The sequence below is a fragment of the Meles meles genome, chromosome 4, assembly GCF_922984935.1.
Source record: "Meles meles chromosome 4, mMelMel3.1 paternal haplotype, whole genome shotgun sequence".
NCBI lineage: Eukaryota > Metazoa > Chordata > Mammalia > Carnivora > Mustelidae > Meles > Meles meles.
Window position 1 is genome coordinate 28,733,353 of NC_060069.1, and position 19,278 is coordinate 28,752,630.

The 19,278-nt window shown below is 36.9% G+C and overlaps 1 protein-coding gene across 2 annotated transcripts in view; it reads left to right on the plus strand.

Annotated features, from left to right (window-relative positions):
• The window catches only part of ULK4 (unc-51 like kinase 4), a 684,359-nt gene that overhangs the window by 524,414 nt on the left and 140,667 nt on the right, over positions 1 to 19,278 (plus strand). The gene's annotated exons all lie outside the window — the stretch shown is intronic.

Below are 19,278 nucleotides of genomic sequence, written 5' to 3' on the forward strand. Positions count from 1 at the left end.
TAAAAGGCACAGATTGAAGTTTATGTTTTGGCATATTGTTCAAGCGCCTTTATGAGAAGCTTGGAAACTCAGTAATGTTAGTTTCTCAACTTTTGTTCTTTTTCAAATTTGTTTTGGCTATCCTATGTCCTTTCTATTTCGATATGAAACTTACAATCAACTTGTCAGTTTCTAACAAAACAAACAAAAAACAAACAAAAAAACCCTACTGGGATTGTAAATGGGATTGCATTGAATCTGTAGACTAATTTGGAGAGAATGTCATTTTAATAAAATTGAATCATCTAACTTATGAACAAGATAGATCCCTCCCTTTATCTTGGTCCTTTTTTTTTTTTTTAGATTTTATTTATTTATTTATTTGACAGATAGAGATCACAAGTAGGGAGAGAGGCAGGCAGAGAGAGAGAGAGAGGAGGAAGCAGGCTCCCTGCCAAGCAGAGAGCCCGATGCGGGACTCGATCCCAGGACCCTGAGATCATGACCTGAGCTGAAGGCAGCAGCTTAAACCACTGAGCCACCCAGGCGCCCCTATCTTGGTCCTTTTAAATTCCTCTCGGCAATATTTTGTATTTTTCAGCGTACTGGTTTTTTGCCCTCTGTCACATCTAAGTTTTTCGGTTTTTTGGTTATTGTACATGGTATTGTTTTGGGTTTTTTAAAAAATTTTATTTAATTTTATTTTTTTCAGTGTTCTAAAACTCATTGTTTATGCACCACACCCATTGCTTCATGTAATCCATGCCCTCCATAATACCTACCAACAGGCTCACCCACCCCCCTCCCAAAATCTTCTGTTTCTCAGAGTCCACAGTCTCTCACGGTTTGTCTCCCCCTCTGATTTCTCCCAACTCACTTCTGATCTCCATCTTCCAATGTCCTCTGTGTTGTTCCTTATGCTCCACAAGTAAGTGAAACCATATGATAATTGACTCTCTCTGCTTGACTTATTTCACTCAGCATAATCTTTTCCAGTCCCACCCATGTTGATGCAAAAGTTGAGTATTCATCCTTTTTGATGGAGGCATAATACTCCATAGTATATATGGACCATATCTTCTTTATCCATTCGTCTGTTGAAGGGTATCTTGGTTCTTTCCACAGTTTGGCGACTGTGGCCATTGCTGCTATGAACATTGGGGTACAGATGGCCCTTCTTTCCATGACATCTGTATCTTTGTTGTAAATACCCAGTAATGCAATTGCAGGGTCATAGGGTAGCTCTATTTTTCATTTCTTAATGAAAAATGTTTTCCAAAGTGGCTGCACCAACTTGCATTCCCACCAACAGTGTAAGAGGGTTCTCCCTTTCTCCACATGCTCTCCAACACTTGTTTACTGTCTTGTTAATTTTGGCCATTCTAACTGGTGTAAGATGGTGGTATTTCAATGTGATTTTGATTTGAATCTCCCTGATGGATAATGATAATGAACATTGTTTCATGTGTCTGTTAGCCACTTGTATGTATTCTTTGGTGAAGTGTCTGTTCCTGTCTTCAGCCCATTTTTTGACATGATTATCTGTTTTGTGTGTGTTGAGTTTGAGCAGTTCTTTATAGAGCTTGGATATCAACCCTTTGTCTGTAGTGTTGTTTGCAAATATCTTCTCTTACTCTGTGGGTTGCCTGTTTGTTTTGTTGTCTGTTCCTTTTTGTTGTTTTGTTGTTGTTTATTTATTTGTTTTTTATTTTTGAAATCGTATCATATTTATCTTTCTCTGTCTGACTTCTTTTACTTAGCATAATACCCTCTTGGCCCATCCATGTTGTCCCAAATGGCAAGACTTAATCCATTTTTATGGCTGAATAATATTCCATTGTGTATACATACCATATCTTCTTTATCTATTCATCCATTGATGGACACTTAGGTTGTTTCCGGATGTTGGCTATTGTAAATAATGCTGCAGTGACCATGGATGGTGCATATATCCTTTAAAATTAGTGTTTTCATTTTTTTCTGGGGATAAAATTACTGGATTGTATGATATTTCTATTTTTAATTTTTTTGAGGAACTTCAGTAAAGTTTTCCATAATGGCTGTACTAATTTATATTTCTACCAACAGTGCACAAGAGTTCCCTTTTCTCCATATCCTCACCAAAACATCTTTCTTATCTGTTTGATACTAGGCATTCTGACCAGTGTGAGGGAATATCTCATTGTGGTCTTGATTTGCATTTCCCTGATGATGAGTGATGTTGAGTATCTTTTCCCGTGTCTGTTGGCCATCTATGGGTATTCTTTGGAAAAGATGTCTATTCAGGTCCTCTGCCCATTTTTAAATTGAATTGTTTGGCTTTTTAAATGTTGAGTTGTATTTGTTCTTCATATATTTTAGATATTAACCCTTTACCAGACACATCATTTCCACATACCTTCTCCCATTCAGTAGGTTGACTTTTTGTTTTGTTGATGGTTTCATTTGCTGTATAGAGCTTTTTAGTTTGATGTAGTCCTAATAGTTTGGTTTTGTTTTTGTTTTTTAAAGAATTTGTATTGTTTTATTTGACAGAGATCACAAGTAGGCAGAGATGCAGGCAGAGAGAGAAGGGGAAGCAGGCTCTCTGCTGAGCAGAGAGCCCGATATGGGACTCTCCCAGGACTCTGAGATCATGACCTGAGCCGAAGGCAGAGGCTTAACTCACTGAGCCACCCAGGCACCCCTGGTTTTGTTTTATTTCCCTTGCCTGGGGAAACACATTCAAGAAGATATTGCTAAGGCCGATGTCCAAGAGTTTTCTTTTAGTTAAGAGTTTTATGGTTTCAGGTCCACAATTAGGTCTTTAATCCATTTTAAGTTTATTTTTGTGCATGGTGTAAGAAAGTGGTCCACTTTCATCCTTTTGCATATAACTGTCCAGGTTTCCCACACCATTTATGAGACTCTTTTTCCCATTGTGTACTCCTGCCTCCTTTGTCATGGATTAATTGACCATATAAGCATGGGTTTATTTCTGGGCTCTCTGTCCTGTTCCATTGGTTTATGTGTCTGTTCCTGTACTAGTACCATACTGTTTTGATTAACATAGTTTTGAAATCAGAGAGCATGATGCCTCCCTCTTAGTTCTTCTTTCTCAAGACTCCTTTGGCTGTTGGGGGTCTTTTATGATTCCATACAAATTTTAAAGTCATTCTAGTTCTGTAAAAACTACTATTGGTGTTTTGACAGAGACTGCATTTAAACTATAGATCGTTTTGTATGGTATGGCGATTTAAACAATATTCATTCTTCTAATTCATGAACATGAAATATCTTTCCATTTGTGTCATCTTCAATTTCTTTCATCTGTGTCTTTTATAGTTTTTAGTGTACAGTTCTTTCACCTTCTTGGTTTTCTGTGTTTTTAATTATAGCCATCCTAGTGTGTGTGAAGTGATATCTCATGGTGGTTTTAATTTGTATTTCCCTGATGATTAGTAATGTGGAGTATCTTTTCTTGTGATTATTGATTTCTATATATTTTTTTGAGAAATGTCTATTTTCTTTGCCCTTTTAGCAATTAGATTTTGGGTTTTTTTGTTACTGAATTATCAGTTATCCTATTTTGTTTGTATATATACGGTTTTACTGAAATATAATTGACATGCCCAAATCCTTTTTTTTTTTTTTAAGTAAACTACATACCATAAGAGACTATGGACTCTGAAAAACAACCTGAGGGTTTTGAAGGGTCAGGGGTGGGAGGTTGGGGGAACAGGTGGTGGGTGATGGGGAGGGCACGTTTTGCATGGAGCACTGGGTGTTGTGCAAAAAGAATGAATACTGTTACGCTGAAAAAATTAATAAAAAGGGAAAAAAACAAACAAACAAACAAACAAAAAAACTACATACCCAATGTGGGTCTTGAACTCAGGACTCCAAGATTAATAGTCACATGTTCTACCAACTGAGCCAGCCAGACATCCCTATAATCCTTTTATAATGTTGCTGGTTATGGTCTACTAACATTTTGTTGATGATGTTTTCATTCATATTCATAAGGGCTATTGGTGTGTAGTTTTCTTTCTTGAAATGTCTTTGGTTTTGATATCAGAGTTAATACCAACCGCATAGAATGAGTATGGAATTGCTGCTTTTTCTTTAGCATTCTGGAGGAATTTGTGTAGACTTGGTTTTACTTCTTCCTTGACTGTATAATAGGATTAGCCAGCAAAAGCAATTTGGACCTGAATTTTTCTTCATAGGAAAGCCCTTAACCCTACATTTATTTCATCTACTGGATAAATCACTATCCAGGTGATCTTTCTTTTTGAGTGGGCCCATTGCCCTGCTATGTTCTCCCTAATACCTTGTCCTGTGAGCTCTAACTGCTTTGGATTTCTGAGACTTTTTTTTTTATTTGTTTATTTTCAGCGTAACAGTGTTCATTGTTTTTGCACCACACCTAGTGCTCCATGCAGTACGTGCCTTTTCTATTACCCACCACCTGTTTCCCCAACCTCCCACCCCCTGCCCCTTCAAAACCCTCAGGTTGTTTTTCAGAGTCCATAGTCTCTCATGGTTCACCTCCCCTTCCAATTTCTCTCAATTCCCTTCTCCTCTCTATCTCCCCATGTCCTCCGTGTTCTTTGTTATGCTCCACAAATAAGTGAAACCATATGATACTTGACTCTCTCTGCTTGACTTATTTTGCTCAGCATAATCTCTTCCAGTCCCATCCATGTTGCTACAAAAGTTGGGTATTCACCCTTTCTGATGGAGGCATAATACTTCATCGTGTATATGGACCACATCTTCCTTATCCATTCATCCGTTGAAGGGCATCTTGGTTCTTTCCACAGTTTGGCGACCGTGGCCATTGCTGCTATAAACATTGGGGTAGAGATGGCTCTTCTTTTCACATCTGTATCTTTGGGGTAAATACCCAGCAGTGCAATTGCAGGGTCACAGGGAAGCTTTATTTTTCATTTCTTAAGGAATCTCCACACTATTCTCCAAAGTGGCTGCACCAACTTGCATTCCCATCAACAGTGTAAGAGGGTTCCCCTTTCTCCACATCCTCTCCAACACACGTTGTTTCCTGTCTTGCTAATTTTGGCCATTCTAACTGGTGTCAGGTGCTATCTCAATGTGGTTTTAATTTGAATCTCCCTGATGGCTAGTGATGATGAGCATTTTTTCATGTGTCTGATAGCCATTTGTATGTCTTTATTGGAGAAGTGTCTGTTCATATCTTCTGCCCATTTTTTGATATGATTATCTGTTTTGTGCGTGTTGAGTTTGAGTTCTTCATAAATCCTGGATATCAACCTTTTGTCTGTACTGTCATTTGCAAATATCTTCTCCAATTCCGTGGGTTGCCTCTTTGTTTTGTTGACTGTTTCCTTTAATGTGAAGAAGCTTTTGATCTTGATGAAGTCCCAAAAGTTCATTTTTGCTTTTGTTTCCTTTGCCTTTGGAGGCAGTAACCTCTTCGATATCAGCCACAGCAACTTCTTTCAAGATTTCTGAGACTTTTAACTCAAAATGTCTCCTTAATTAAAGGAATCTGCTACAAGAGTAGAGCTCACATCACTTGCTTTCCATCCTTTGGCCACAGTCCTGCTTTGCCTAATGCCCAGTGTCTTAAAAACCATTATGGCATGTATTTCTCTGCTGATTTATTATTGTGGGCAGTCGGGTATATCTTTTCCCTGTTATTCCAGAGAAGATGGGAGTGGGGGATTTTTATACCTTCACAGTCTTTTTATGGTGAGGGGCACTAGAAAACCCCTACAAACGCTATGAGATTTGCAACTATCCAAAAATAAGCCACCTTGAAAATCTTGCTTGTGATAAACAGCCTCAATTATTTGAACAATGAAACAAAATTAGCTCAAAAATGAAGAAATGTTTAAAATAGAAGCCTGAAGACCTGTGCCTACCTCACCAACTACCCACAATGTGTAATAATAGAGAAAGGATTAAATATATCTTAAAATTTGGGGAGAACAGAGAAGCTGTTAATGGAAAAGAAATTTTGTGCAATTACTAGATGATAGAAAGTAGATGGGACTGAATTGAAATAGTTAAGAAACTTATTACCCAAAATATACATAGGAGAAAACTAACCAGAAGATAGGAACAGATGCAGAAGATCTCTAAACTCAGAGTGGGGTGAAAAACTGATAAAGGCCCTAAGGCATTTCCCAGGCTAATTGAAGATTAACATTTAGAACACGCTACAAATCAGATCCCTCTCCTTATCCATTTTGTTCCACTTTTTTCCCTGCATAATAAGTCAAGAACTGTACTCTAAAAAGGATGACCTGTCTATTTGATGTGATTTCTACTATGGGGTCAGAGCCTAGGAATAAGCATTGTGGAATTTGAGAAACTGAAGAACACAGACCAGCTGAAGAAACAGATATATACAAATGCAGAAGAGATCCATACCAGCTGTCTATAATAATCTGCCCAATCTTTCACTCATAAAACAGAAAACCAGGGGCGCCTGGGTGGCTCAGTGGGTCAAGCCTCTGCCTTCGGCTCAGGTCATGATCTCGGGATCCTGGGATCGAGCCCCACATCGGGCTCTCTGCTCAGCAAGGAGCCTGCTTCCTCCTCTCTCTCTCTCTGCCTGCCTCTCTGCCTACTTGTGATTTCTCTCTGTCAAATAAATAAATAAAATCTTTAAAAAAACAAAAACAAAACAGAAAACCAAAGATGGCTAGACATTTGGGAGAGCATAACTGCAAGAAACAAAAAAATCAAACCAAAACAAAACAGAAAAACAATGTAAATAAACAGCTGAGCACAGATGGAACAAAATTGATAAGAAGTGTTATGGGTTGAATTGTGTCCCCCATAATTAAAGTCCTAACTCCCGGTACCTCAGAATTTTACCTTATTTGGAAGTAGTGTTGTTCCAGATGTAATTAGTTAAGATGAGGTCATTGTCAAGTACAGTGGGCCCCTAATCCAATTTGACTAGTATCCTTATAAGAAGACAACCATATGAAGATAGACACATAGAGGGAATGTCATATGATGACAGAGGCGGAAATTGGAATTATGCAGCTACAAGTGAAGGAATGCCAATGACTGCCAGAAGGTGGCAAAAAGCAAGGGTGGAATCTGCTATGGGTTTCAGAGGAAACATGGCCTTTCCCTTTGGTTTCAGGCTTCTAACTTCCAGAACTGTCAGACTACAAATTTCTATTTTTTGTGCCACCTGTTTGTTACGGTCTCCTAGGAAACTACTACTGGGAATTAAAGTTCTCTCTCACGTCCATAAAATGAATCTTCAAGTAACCCACAGAAAGCTTTAAAAAATGGGAGGGAAATCAGAATAACAAGAAACAGAGGAAAAATATAGAAGATAAACAATAACTGCATGTTACACTTAAACCCTAGCATCTTAATATTTACCTTAAATGTAAATGGTTTAAATGCACCAATTAAAAGACAAAGATAGCTAGAATGGATAATAAAACATGATTCAACAATATGTTGTCTATAAAAAACTCATTTAATAGGTTGAAAGTGAAGGTCAAAAAGTATGTACTGTGCAAGTACTAATTTTAGAAAAACAGGACTGGCTTTCTTAGTATCAGATAAAGTAGACCTCTGAGCAGGAAAAATTACTAGAGATGGGGATGTTGAATGATAGTAATAAAGGGCGATCCCATTGAGGAGACAACCATTTTAAGTGTATGTATAACAAACAACAGGACTACAAAGTAGTATATGAAGCAAAAAAAAATGGTAGTGCTAAAAGGATAAATAGATTCATGACTATAGTGGATTTCAAAACCCCACTCTCCAGCAATTAATAGAACAACTAGATAGAAAATCATCAAGAATGTAGAAAAATTGAGGAACACAATCAACAGAATATAATTGACATTTATAGGAAACCCTACCCAACAACTATAGAATACATATTTTTCTGTTACCCATGGAATAGTCACACATCATGGGCCATAAAATAAACCTTAACAAATGCAAAATAAAGTAATGCAAAATGGATTTTCTAAGCATAATGAAATCAAACTAGAAGTCACTAATTAAAAGACCACAGGAAAATATCCAACACTTAAAAAGAAAACACCCATTAAATAATTCGTGGGTCAAAAAGGGTGTCATAAGAGACATTTTTTATATGAATAAAAGAGAATGAAAAAGAAAACATATCAAAATATGTAGAATGAAGGTGCACCTAGGCAGCTTAGTTGGTTAAGCATCTAACTCTTGATTTCTGTTCAGGTCTTGAGGTCAGGGTCCTGGGATTGAGCCCCATGTCAGGATCCATGTTCAGGGTGGAGTCTGCTTAAGGATTCTCTCCTTCTTCTTCTGCCCATCCCCATCTGCTCTCTCTCTAAAATAGATAAATCCTTTAAAAAATATATGTCTATGGAAAATGCATACTAAAATACTACTGAGGAAAATTTATACTAACAAAAGCTTTCATTAGAAAATCTTAAATCAATAATCTAAGTTTCCACCTCCAGAAACTAGAAAAGGAATAGCATAATGAACCCAGAGCAAACTAAAGGTAGGAAATAATAAAGATAAAACCAGAAATTAGTGAAATTGAAAAAAGAAAAACAATACAGAAAAATCAATGAAACAAAAACCTGAAACAAGAAAACTGAAAAATCTCTAGTAAGCTAACAAAGATAAAAGAAGACAAAATTACCAATATAAGGAATGAAACAGGAATTGTCAGTATAGATCCATAATCATTAAAAATAGTGGAATATTCTGAATAATTTTATGATTATAAATTCTGTAACTAAAAGAAATGGACATATTCTTTAAAAAGTGCCAAAACTCAGCTAAGATAAGCACCTTAATAGTCCTATAATCATTAAAGACATTGAATTTGTAATTTAAAAGTTCCTGATTCCTTACACCACACACAAAAATAGACTCAAAATGGATGAAGGACCTCAATGTGAGAAAGGAATCCATCAAAATCCTTGAGGAGAATGCTGGCAGCAACCTCTTCGACCTCAGCCGCAGCAACAACTTCCTAGGAACAATGGCAAAGGCAAGGGAAGCAAGGGCAAAAATGAACTATTGGGATTTCATCAAGATCAAAAGCTTTTGCACAGCAAAGGAAACAGTTAACAAAACCAAAAGACAACTGACAGAATGGGAGAAGATATTTGCAAACGACATATCAGATAAAGGGCTAGTATCCAAAATCTATAAGGAACTTAGCAAACTCAACACCCAGAGAACAAACAATCCAATCAAGAAATGGGCAGAGGACATGAACAGACATTTCTGCAAAGAAGACATCCAGATGGCCAACAGACACATGAAAAAGTGCTCCACGTCACTCGGCATCAGGGAAATACAAATCAAAACCACAATGAGATATCACCTCACACCAGTCAGAATGGCTAAAATTAACAAGTCAGGAAATGACAGATGCTGGCGAGGATGCGGAGAAAGGGGAACCCTCCTCCACTGTTGGTGGGAATGCAAGCTGGTGCAACCACTCTGGAAAACAGCATGGAGGTTCCTCAAAATGTTGAAAATAGAACTACCCTATGACCCAGCAATTGCACTACTGGGTATTTACCCTAAAGATACAAACATAGTGATCCGAAGGGGCACGTGCACCCGAATGTTTATAGCAGCAATGTCTACAATAGCCAAACTATGGAAAGAACCTAGATGTCCATCAACAGATGAATGGATAAAGAAGATGTGGTATATATACACAATAGAATACTATGCAGCCATCAAAAGAAATGAAATCTTGCCATTTGCGACGACGTGGATGGAACTAGAGCGTATCATGCTTAGTGAAATAAGTCAATCGGAGAAAGACAACTATCATATGATCTCCCTGATATGAGGACATGGAGAAGCAACATGGGGAGGTAGGGGGATAGGAGAAGAATAAATGAAACAAGATGGGATTGGGAGGGAGACAAACCATAAATGACTCTTAATCTCACAAAACAAACTAGGGGTTGCTGGGGAGAGATGGGGTTGGGAGAGGGGGAGGGGGTTATGGACATTGGGGAAGGTATGTGCTATCGTGAGTGCTGTGAAGTGTATAAACCTGGCGATTCACAGACCTGTACCCCTGGGGATAAAAATACATTGTATGTTTATAAAAAAAAAAATTGGAAGGGGAGGTGAACTATAAGAGACTATGGACTCTGAAAAACAACCTGAGGGTTTTGAAGGGTCAGGGGTGGGAGGTTGGGGGAACAGGTGGTGGGTAATGGGGAGGGCACGTTTTGCATGGAGCACTGGGTGTTGTGCAAAAACAATGAATACTGTTACGCTGAAAAAAATAAATAAATTCAGTTGAATTCAGAAAAAAAAAAAAAAGTTCCTGAAAAGCCATCTCCTGGCCTAGATGATTTCACTGGAGAATTCTACCAAACATTTCAATAGGTTTTTTTTTTAAGATTTTATTTATTTATTTGACAGACAGAGATCACAAGTAGGCAGAGGCAGACAGAGAGAGAGTAGGAAGCAGGCTCCCCACAGAGCAGAGAGCCCAATGTGGGGCTCGATCCCCAGACTCTGGGATCATGACCTGAGCCGAAGGCAGAGTCTTTAACCCACTGAGCCACCCAGGCTCCCCTTAAGGAGAGTTTTATGAGGATACTGTTACCCTGACATTAAACTAAAAAAAAAAAAAAAACCAACTACAACAACAAAACATAACCTAAACCTACAATCTCTCTTATAAACTTAGATACATTTTCAACAAAATATTAGCAAATTGGATGCACCAGTGTATAAAAAGACTTAATACTATGACCAAGCAGGTTTTATTGCATTTGCAAATCTTGTTCAGTCTCCAAAATTCCATCAATGTATTCTACCATATAAACAAGTGAAAGAAGAAATATCACATGATCCTATCAATTATTACAGAAAAAGGTATTTGACAAATCCAGCACTCATGATAAAAGTTCATATCAGACCAGAATTAGAGGGGGAAATTCTTCAATTGATAAAGAGCATCTATGCAAAACCTAGAACTAACATCATACTTAATGATAAAAGATTGAATCCTTTTTCCCTATGATTGAGAACAAAGCAAGTGTGTCTGTCTGTCCCCCCCATTTTTATTCATTGTAGTACTAGAAGTTCTAGCCAGTGCAGTAAGGCCAGAAAAGAAATAAAAGACATACTCTATGAAAGAAAGAGCTAAAGCTATCCCTGTTTGCCTGTGACATAATTGTCTTTGTAAAAAATCCAAAGAGATGTACAAAAACACTCTCAGCATTAATACATGAGGTTAGCAAGGTTGCAGGATCCAAGATCACCAAACAAAAATCAGTTGTATTGCTCTCCTGATAGTGAATGTGTGGAAACAAATATTAAAATCACCATTTATAAATTTGCAAAGAAAATTAAGAACCAAGATATAAATATAACAAAATGATTACAGGATCTATATCCTTGATATCGCAGAATTGTGATGAAAGAAATCAAAGAAGAGATACCTAAATCGAGAGATGTTGCCTGTCCCTGCATTAGAAGACTCAGACTAAAAATGTCAGGTCTTGACAGTTTCATAGACAATTTTAAGGCAATTCCTATTAAAATTCCAGTAAAATTTTTAAGAAGCAGACAAACTTATTCTAAAATTTATGTAGAAAAATAATGGGCATTAGTATAGCTAAAATAATTTGAAAAAGAAGAAGGAAGTTGGAGGAAACACTGTACCTGGTGTTAACACTTACGATATAGCTACAGTAACAAGGTGGTGTATTATTGGTGGAGAATAGATATTGAGATCAATGCAACAGAATAGAGAACTCAGACTCACACAAACATGCCCAAATGATTTTTTTAATGAAGGTGTGAAAATAGTTCAGTAGAGAAACCAATTTTTAAGAATGAAGCTTGAGCAATTGTAAATTGCTATAAATTGTAAATTGGTGGCAAAAATAAATAAATAGAAGGACCTCTACCTAAACCTCACACTTTATACAAAAATTAATTCATTTAAATGTAAATTTTGAAACTTTTAGGAAAAAAGTAGAAAATCTTCAGGACTGAGGACTAGACAAAGAAATTTTTTACTTGATGTCAAAAGCACAATCCCAGCGAAATGAAACCACAAATCGGACCTAATCAAAATTAAAATGTTCTTTCTGCAAAGAATGAAGTGGGTGAAAAGATAAGCTACAAACCAGGAGAAAATGTTTGCAAGCCACATCTCTGAAGAAGAAGTCATATCTAGAATATTTGAAGAACTTTGAAATACCAAAAATTAAGCAACAAACAATCCAGTTAGCAAAGGTTACCAAAGATCAAAAGACACGAACAGATGAAAAGATATTCACTACTAGTTGCCATTAGGAAAATGCAGATTGAAACCACAATGAGCTATCACCACCTGCCTATTAGAGTGGCTAAAATAAAAAATACTGGTAACACCAAATGCTGAGAAACTGGATCTCTTAGACATTGCTTCTAGGAACATAAAATCATAAAATGGTACAGCCATTCTCGGAAACAGTTCACTAGTTTCTTAAAAAAACTAAACATGAGCCTCAGTAATGTACTCTTGAACATTTATGTCAATGAGAAATGAAACTTTATGTTCACATAAAAACTTACACAAATGTTCTCTTAGTAGTTTTATTTGGGATAGCTCCAAATTGGAAACAATTCAAATTTCCTTTAAGGAGCAAGTAGTTAAATTGTGATACATCCATACCATGGGATACAACTTAGTAATAAAAAGAAATGACCTGTTGATACTCACAAAAACTTGGATGACTCACAAAGAAATTATGTTGAGTAAAGAAAACCATATGTAACGTGCACTTTCATTTATGTAACTTACTTGAAATGACAAAATGGCAAACAGGCAAGTGGTTGCCAGGGATTAGAAATGGAGGAGGGAGAGAGTTGGCTTTTGCTATGAAAAAAAAACTTTATGATAGAATTGTTCTTTATCTTAAGGTAGTGGGTGTCACCAAATCTACTCCTGATAAAATGGCATAGAACTAAATACATATGTACACACACGTACACACACAACATACATGTAAAAGCAGTACAATCTGAATAAGGTCAATGGATTATATTGATGTTAATTTCCTGGTTGTGCTATTGTACTTTAGTTATGGAAGATGGTTCCATTGGGGAAAATGGGTGAAATATATATGAGATCTCTCTGTACTGTTTCTTACAAGTGCATATGAACCTCAGAATCTCAGAATAAAAGATTAATTCACATGCAAAAGAATGAAGTTGGAACCCTTCTAATACCATATTCAAAATTAACTCAAAGTGGATCAAAGACCTAATGTAAAAGTTAAAACTGTAAACATTCTTAGAAGAAAAAATAAAGATAAGAGCTAAAAGTGTAAAAATTTTTAGAAACAAATCTCAGAACATTGGAGCAGGTGATGGTTTCTTCGGTAGGATACCAAAATCACAAAAAATAAAAAAAATGAATTAGGATTCATCAAAATAAAATATTTTGTGCTTCGAAGACTACTTTTTAAAAAATTTATTTATTTTTATTTTTTATTTTTATTTCTCTTCAGCATAACAGAATTCATTGTTTTTGCACCACACCCAGTGCTCCATGCAATATGTGCCCTCCTTAATACCCACCAACTGGCTCCCCGAACCTCCCAGCCCCTGCCCCTTCAAAACCCTCAGATTATTTTTCAGAGTCCATAGTCTCTCATGGTTCACCTCCCCTTCCAATTTCCCTCAACTCCCATCTCCTCTCCATCTCCCTATGTCCTCAATGTTACTTGTTATGTTCCACAAATAAGTGAAACCAGATGATACTTGACTCTCTGCTTGACTTATTTCTCTCAGCATAATCTCTTCCAGTCCCGTCCATGTTGCTGCAAAATTTGGGTATTCATCCTTTCTGATGGAGGCATAATACTCCATAGTGTATATGTACCACATCTTCCTTATCCATTCATCCATTGATATTTGCAAATGACAGTACAGACAAAAGGTTGATAGCCAGGATCTATAAAGAACTCCTCAAACTCAACACACACAAAAAAGATAATCATATCAAAAAATGGGCAGAAGATATGAACAGACACTTCTCCAATGAAGACATACAAATGGCTATCAGACACATGAAAAAATGTTCATCATCACTAGCCATCAGGGAAATTAAAATTAAAACCACATTGAGATACCACCTGACACCAGTTAGAATGGCCAAAATTAGCAAGACAGGAAACAATGTGTGTTGGAGAGGTTGTGGAGAAAGGGGAACCCTCTTACACTGTTGGTGGGAATGCAAGTTGGTGCAGCCACTTTGGAGAACAATGTGGAGATTCCTCAAGAAATTAAAATTAGAGCTTCCCTATGACCCTGCAGTTGCACTACTGGCTATTTACCCCAAAGATAGAGATGTAGTGAAAAGAAGGGCCATCTGTACCTCAATCTTTATAGCAGCAATGGCCATGGTCTCCAAACTGTGGAAAGAACCAAGATGCCCTTCAACAGATGAATGGATAAGGAAGATGTGGTCCAAAAATAATTTATTTTTAATTAATATATAATGTATTAATTGTTTCAAGGGTACAGGTCTGTGAATCATCTGTCTTACACAATTCATAGCACTCACCACAGCACATATCCTCCTCAGTGTCCATCACCCATCCACCCTATCCCTTCCCACACCCCGGCAACCCTCAGGTTGTTTCCTGAGATGAAGTGTCTCTTATGGTTTATCTCCCCTCCAGGTCTCATTTTGTTTCATTTTTCCCTCCCTTCCCCTCATGACCCCCCACCGGCCTTTCAAATTCCTCATATCAGAGAGATCATATGATAATTGTCTTTTTCTGATTGACTTATTTTGCTTAGCATAATACCGTCTAGTTCCATCCACGTTGTTGCAAGTGGCAAGATTTCGTTTTTTTTTTTTTTTATGGCTGCATAATCTTCCATTGTGTGTGTATGTATATTTAGGTATGTGTGTGTATATATATATATATATGTATGTATGTATATACATACATATATATATATCACATCTTCCTTATCCAGTCATCTGTTAATGGACATCTAGGCTATTTCCATAGTTCAGCTATTATGGACATTGCTGCTATAAACATGTGGATGCATGTGCCCTTCTGATCACTACATTTATATATTTATGGTAAATACCCAGTAGTGCGATTGCTGGGTGGTAGGGTAGCTCTATTTTCAGCATTTTGAGGAACCTCCTTACTGCTTTCCAGAGTGGCTGCACCAGCTTGCATCCCCACCAACATGGAGGGTTCCCCTTTCTCCTCATTGTCGCCAGCATCTGTTGTTTCCTGACTTGTTAATTTTAGCCATTCTGACTGGTGAAAGGTGGTATCTCACAGTAGTTTTGATTTGTATTTCCCTGATGCCGAGTGATGTGGAGCACTTTTTCATGTGTCTGTTGGCCGTCTGGATGTCTTCTCTTCAGAAGTGTCTGTTCATGCCCTCTGCCCATTTCTTGATTGGATTATTTGTTCTTTGGGTGTAGAGTTTGATAAGTTCTTTATAGATTTTGGATACTAGCCCTTTATCTGATACGTCATTTGCAAATATTTTTTCCCATTCTCTCAGTTGCCTTTTGGTTTTGTTGACTGTTTCCTTTGCTGTGCAAAAGCTTTTGATCTCTAGGAAGTACCAGTAGTTCATTTTTACCCTTCCTTACCTTGCCTTTGGCGATGTTTCTAGGAAGAAGTTGCTGCGGCTGAGGTGGAAGAAGTTGCTGCCTGTGTTCTCCTCAAGGAGTCTGATGGATTCCTGTCTCACATGGAGGTCTTTCATCCATTTTCAGTCTATTTTTGTGTGTGGTATAAGGAAATGGTCCAGTTTCATTCTGCATGTGGCTGTCTAATTTTCCCAACACCATTTGTTCAAGAGACTATCTTTTTTCCATTGTACATTCTTTCTTGCTTTGTCAAAGATTAGTTGACCATAGAGTTGAGGATCCGTTTCTGGGCATTCTCTTCTGTTCCATTGATGTATGTGTCTGTTTTTGTGCCAGTACCATGCTGTCTTGATGACGACAGCTTTGTAATAGAGCTTGAAGTCTGGAATTACGATGCCGCCAACTTTTGTTTTCTTTTTCAACATTCCTCTAGCTATTCAGAGTCTTTTCTGGTTCCATATAAATTTTAGGATTATTTGTTCCATTTCTTTGAAAAAATGGATGGTATTTTGATAGGGATTGCAATAAACGTGTAGATTGCTCTAGGTAATATAAATATTTTCACAATATTTGTTCTTCTGATCCATGATCCTGGAACATTTTTCCATTTCTTTGTGTCTTCCTCAATTTCTTTCTTGAGTACTTTATAGTTTTCTGAGTACAGATTCTTTGCCTCTTTGGTTAGGTTTATTCCTAGGTATCTTATGGTTTTGGGTGCAATTGTAAATTGGATTGACTCCTTAATTTCTCTTTCTTCTGTCTTTCTGTTGGTGCATAGAAATGCAACTGATTTCTGTGCATTGATTTTATATCCTGACGCTTTACGAATTCCTGTATGAGTTCTAGCAGTTTTGGAGTGGAGTCTTTTGGGTTTTCCACATATAGTGTCATACCATCTGCAAACAGTGAGAGTTTGACTTCTTTGTTGATTCGGATGCCTTTTATTTCTTTTTGTTATCTGATTGCCAAGGCTAGACTTCTAGTACTGTGTTGATTAGCAGTGGTGATAGTGAACGTCCCTGCTGTGTTCCTGACCTTAGCAGAAAAGCTTTCAGTTTTTCTGCATTGAGAATGATATTCACTGTGGTTTTTCATAGACGGCTTTGATGATATTGAGGTATGTATCCTCTATTCTTACACTTTGAAGAGTTTTGATCAAGAATGGATGCTGTACTTTGACAAATGCTTTTCAGCTTCTATTGAGAATATCATATGGTTCTTTTTCTTTCTTTTATTAATGTATTGTATCACATTGATTGATTTGCAGATGTTGAACCAACCTTGCAGCCTGGAATAACCCACAACCCACTTGGTTGTGGTGAATAATCCTTTTAATGTACTGTTGGATCCTACTGGCTAGCATTTTGGTGAGAATTTTTGCATCCATGTTCATCAGAGATATTGGTCTGTAATTCTCTTTTTTGATGGGTTATTTGTGCAGTTTTGGAATCAAGGTAATGCTGGCCTCTTAAAATGAGTTTGGAAGTTTCTCTTCCATTTCAATTTTTTGGAACAGTTTCAGGACCATAGGAATTAATTCTTCTTTAAATGCTTGTTAGAATTCCCCTGGGAAGCCATCTGGCCCCGGGCTCTTGTTTTTTGGGAGATTTTTTGATGACTGCTTAATCTCCTTACTGGTTATGGGTCTGTTCAGGTTTTATATTTCTTCCTGGTTCAGTTGTGGTAGTTTATATGTCTCTAGGAATGCATCCATTTCTTCCAGATTGTCAAATTTTCTTATAATTGTTTGTATTTCTTTGGTGTTGGCCGTGATCTCTCCTCTTTCATTTATGCTTTTCTTTGTTTGGGTCTGTTGTCTTTTGTTTTTGATAAGTCTTGCCGGGGTTTATCAATCTTATTAATTCTTTCAAAGAAGCAGCTCCTACTTTTGTTGATTTGTTCTGCTGTTCTTTTGGTTTTTATTTCATTTTTTTCTGCTCTGATCTTTATGATTTCTCTTCTGCTGGGTTGGGCTTTCTTTGCTGTTCTTTCTCTAGCTCCTTTAGGGTTAGGTTGTGTATTTGAGACCTTTCTTGTTTCTTGAGAAAGGCTTGTATTGATATATAGTTTCCTCTCAGGACCACCTTTGCTGTATCCCAAAGAATTTGAACAGATATATTTTCATTTTCATTTGTTTCCATAAATTTTTTAAATTCTCCTTTAATTTCCGGGTTGGCCCTTTCATTCTTTAGTAGGATGCTCTTTAGCCTCCATGTATTTGAGTACTTTCCAACTTTCCTCTTGCAGTTGAGTTCTAGTTTCAAAGCATTGTGGTCTGAAAATATTCAGGGAATGGTCCCAATCTTTGGTACTGGTTGAGACCTGATTTGTGACCTGGGTTGTGATCTATTCTGGAGAATGTTCCGTGTGCGCTGGAGAAGAATATCTATTCTGTTGCTTTGGGATGGAATGTTCTGAATATATCTGTGATGTCCATCTGGTCCAATGTGCCATTTAAAGCCTTTATTTCCTTGTTGATCTTTTGCTTAGATGATCTGTCCATTTCAGTCGGGGGTGGGTGGGTGTTTAGGTCCCCTACTATTATTATCTTATTGTCAATATGTTTCTTTTATTTTGTTATTAATTGGTTTATATAATTGGCTGCTCCCATGTTACGGGCATAGATATTTAAAATTGTTAGATCTTCTTGTTGGACAGACCCTTTAAGTGTGATACAGTGTCCTTCCTCATCTCTTATTATAGGTCCTTCAAAGGATACTGTCAAGAAAGTTGAAAGACAAACCACAGAATAGGAAAACATTTTTGAAAATCTGCTAAGGGACTTGTTTTTAAAATATATAAAGAATATACTAAGTCTTGATCATAAAGTGACCCATTTTAAGAATGGGCAAAGGATCTGACTGGACATTTCTCCAAAGAAGATGTACAAATGCCCAATAAGCAGATGAAAAGCTGCTCCCCATTCTTAGTCATTCTGGAAGTACCAGTGAAAACTACACTGAGTTACCACTCTATACCCACTAGGATATATATTTATATTTAAATATAATTATAATTATATTTATACTGTAATTAAACATACAGATAACAGCAAGAGTTGGTGAGGATGTAGAAAAACTGGAACTTTCCTACATTTCTGATGCCAATAGCAACTTTGAAAAACAGTCTGGCAGTTCCTCAAAAGGTTAAATGTAGAATTATCATATGACCCAGCAATCACTTTTAGATGTACACCTAAGAGATATGAAAATCTACGTCTGCACAAAAACTTACCCACAAATGTTCACAACAGTATTATTCATAATAACCAAGAAGTGAAAACAACCCAAGTGTCCATCAACTGATGAATAGATAAATAAGAAGTGGTCTATTCATGCAACAGAATGTTAACAATAAAAAGAAATGAAATACTGTTAAATGCTAGCACGAATGAATCCTGAAAATGTTATACTAAGTAAAAGAAGCCAGTCACAAAGGGTCATATTTTGTATGATTTCATGTTTTGGGTAATGAAAAAGATTCTAAAATTGATTGTGGTGATGGTTGCACAACTCTGCATATAGTAAAAAATCCCTGCATTATGCATGTTAAATGAGTAAATGGCACAGGAATTACATCTCAAGCTCTTACAAATCTTTTTATTTTTAAATTTTAAGATGCTCTGTAGTATGATTATTTCATACTATACCTTTTAATACATAACAGAAATATTGCTCTCTGTC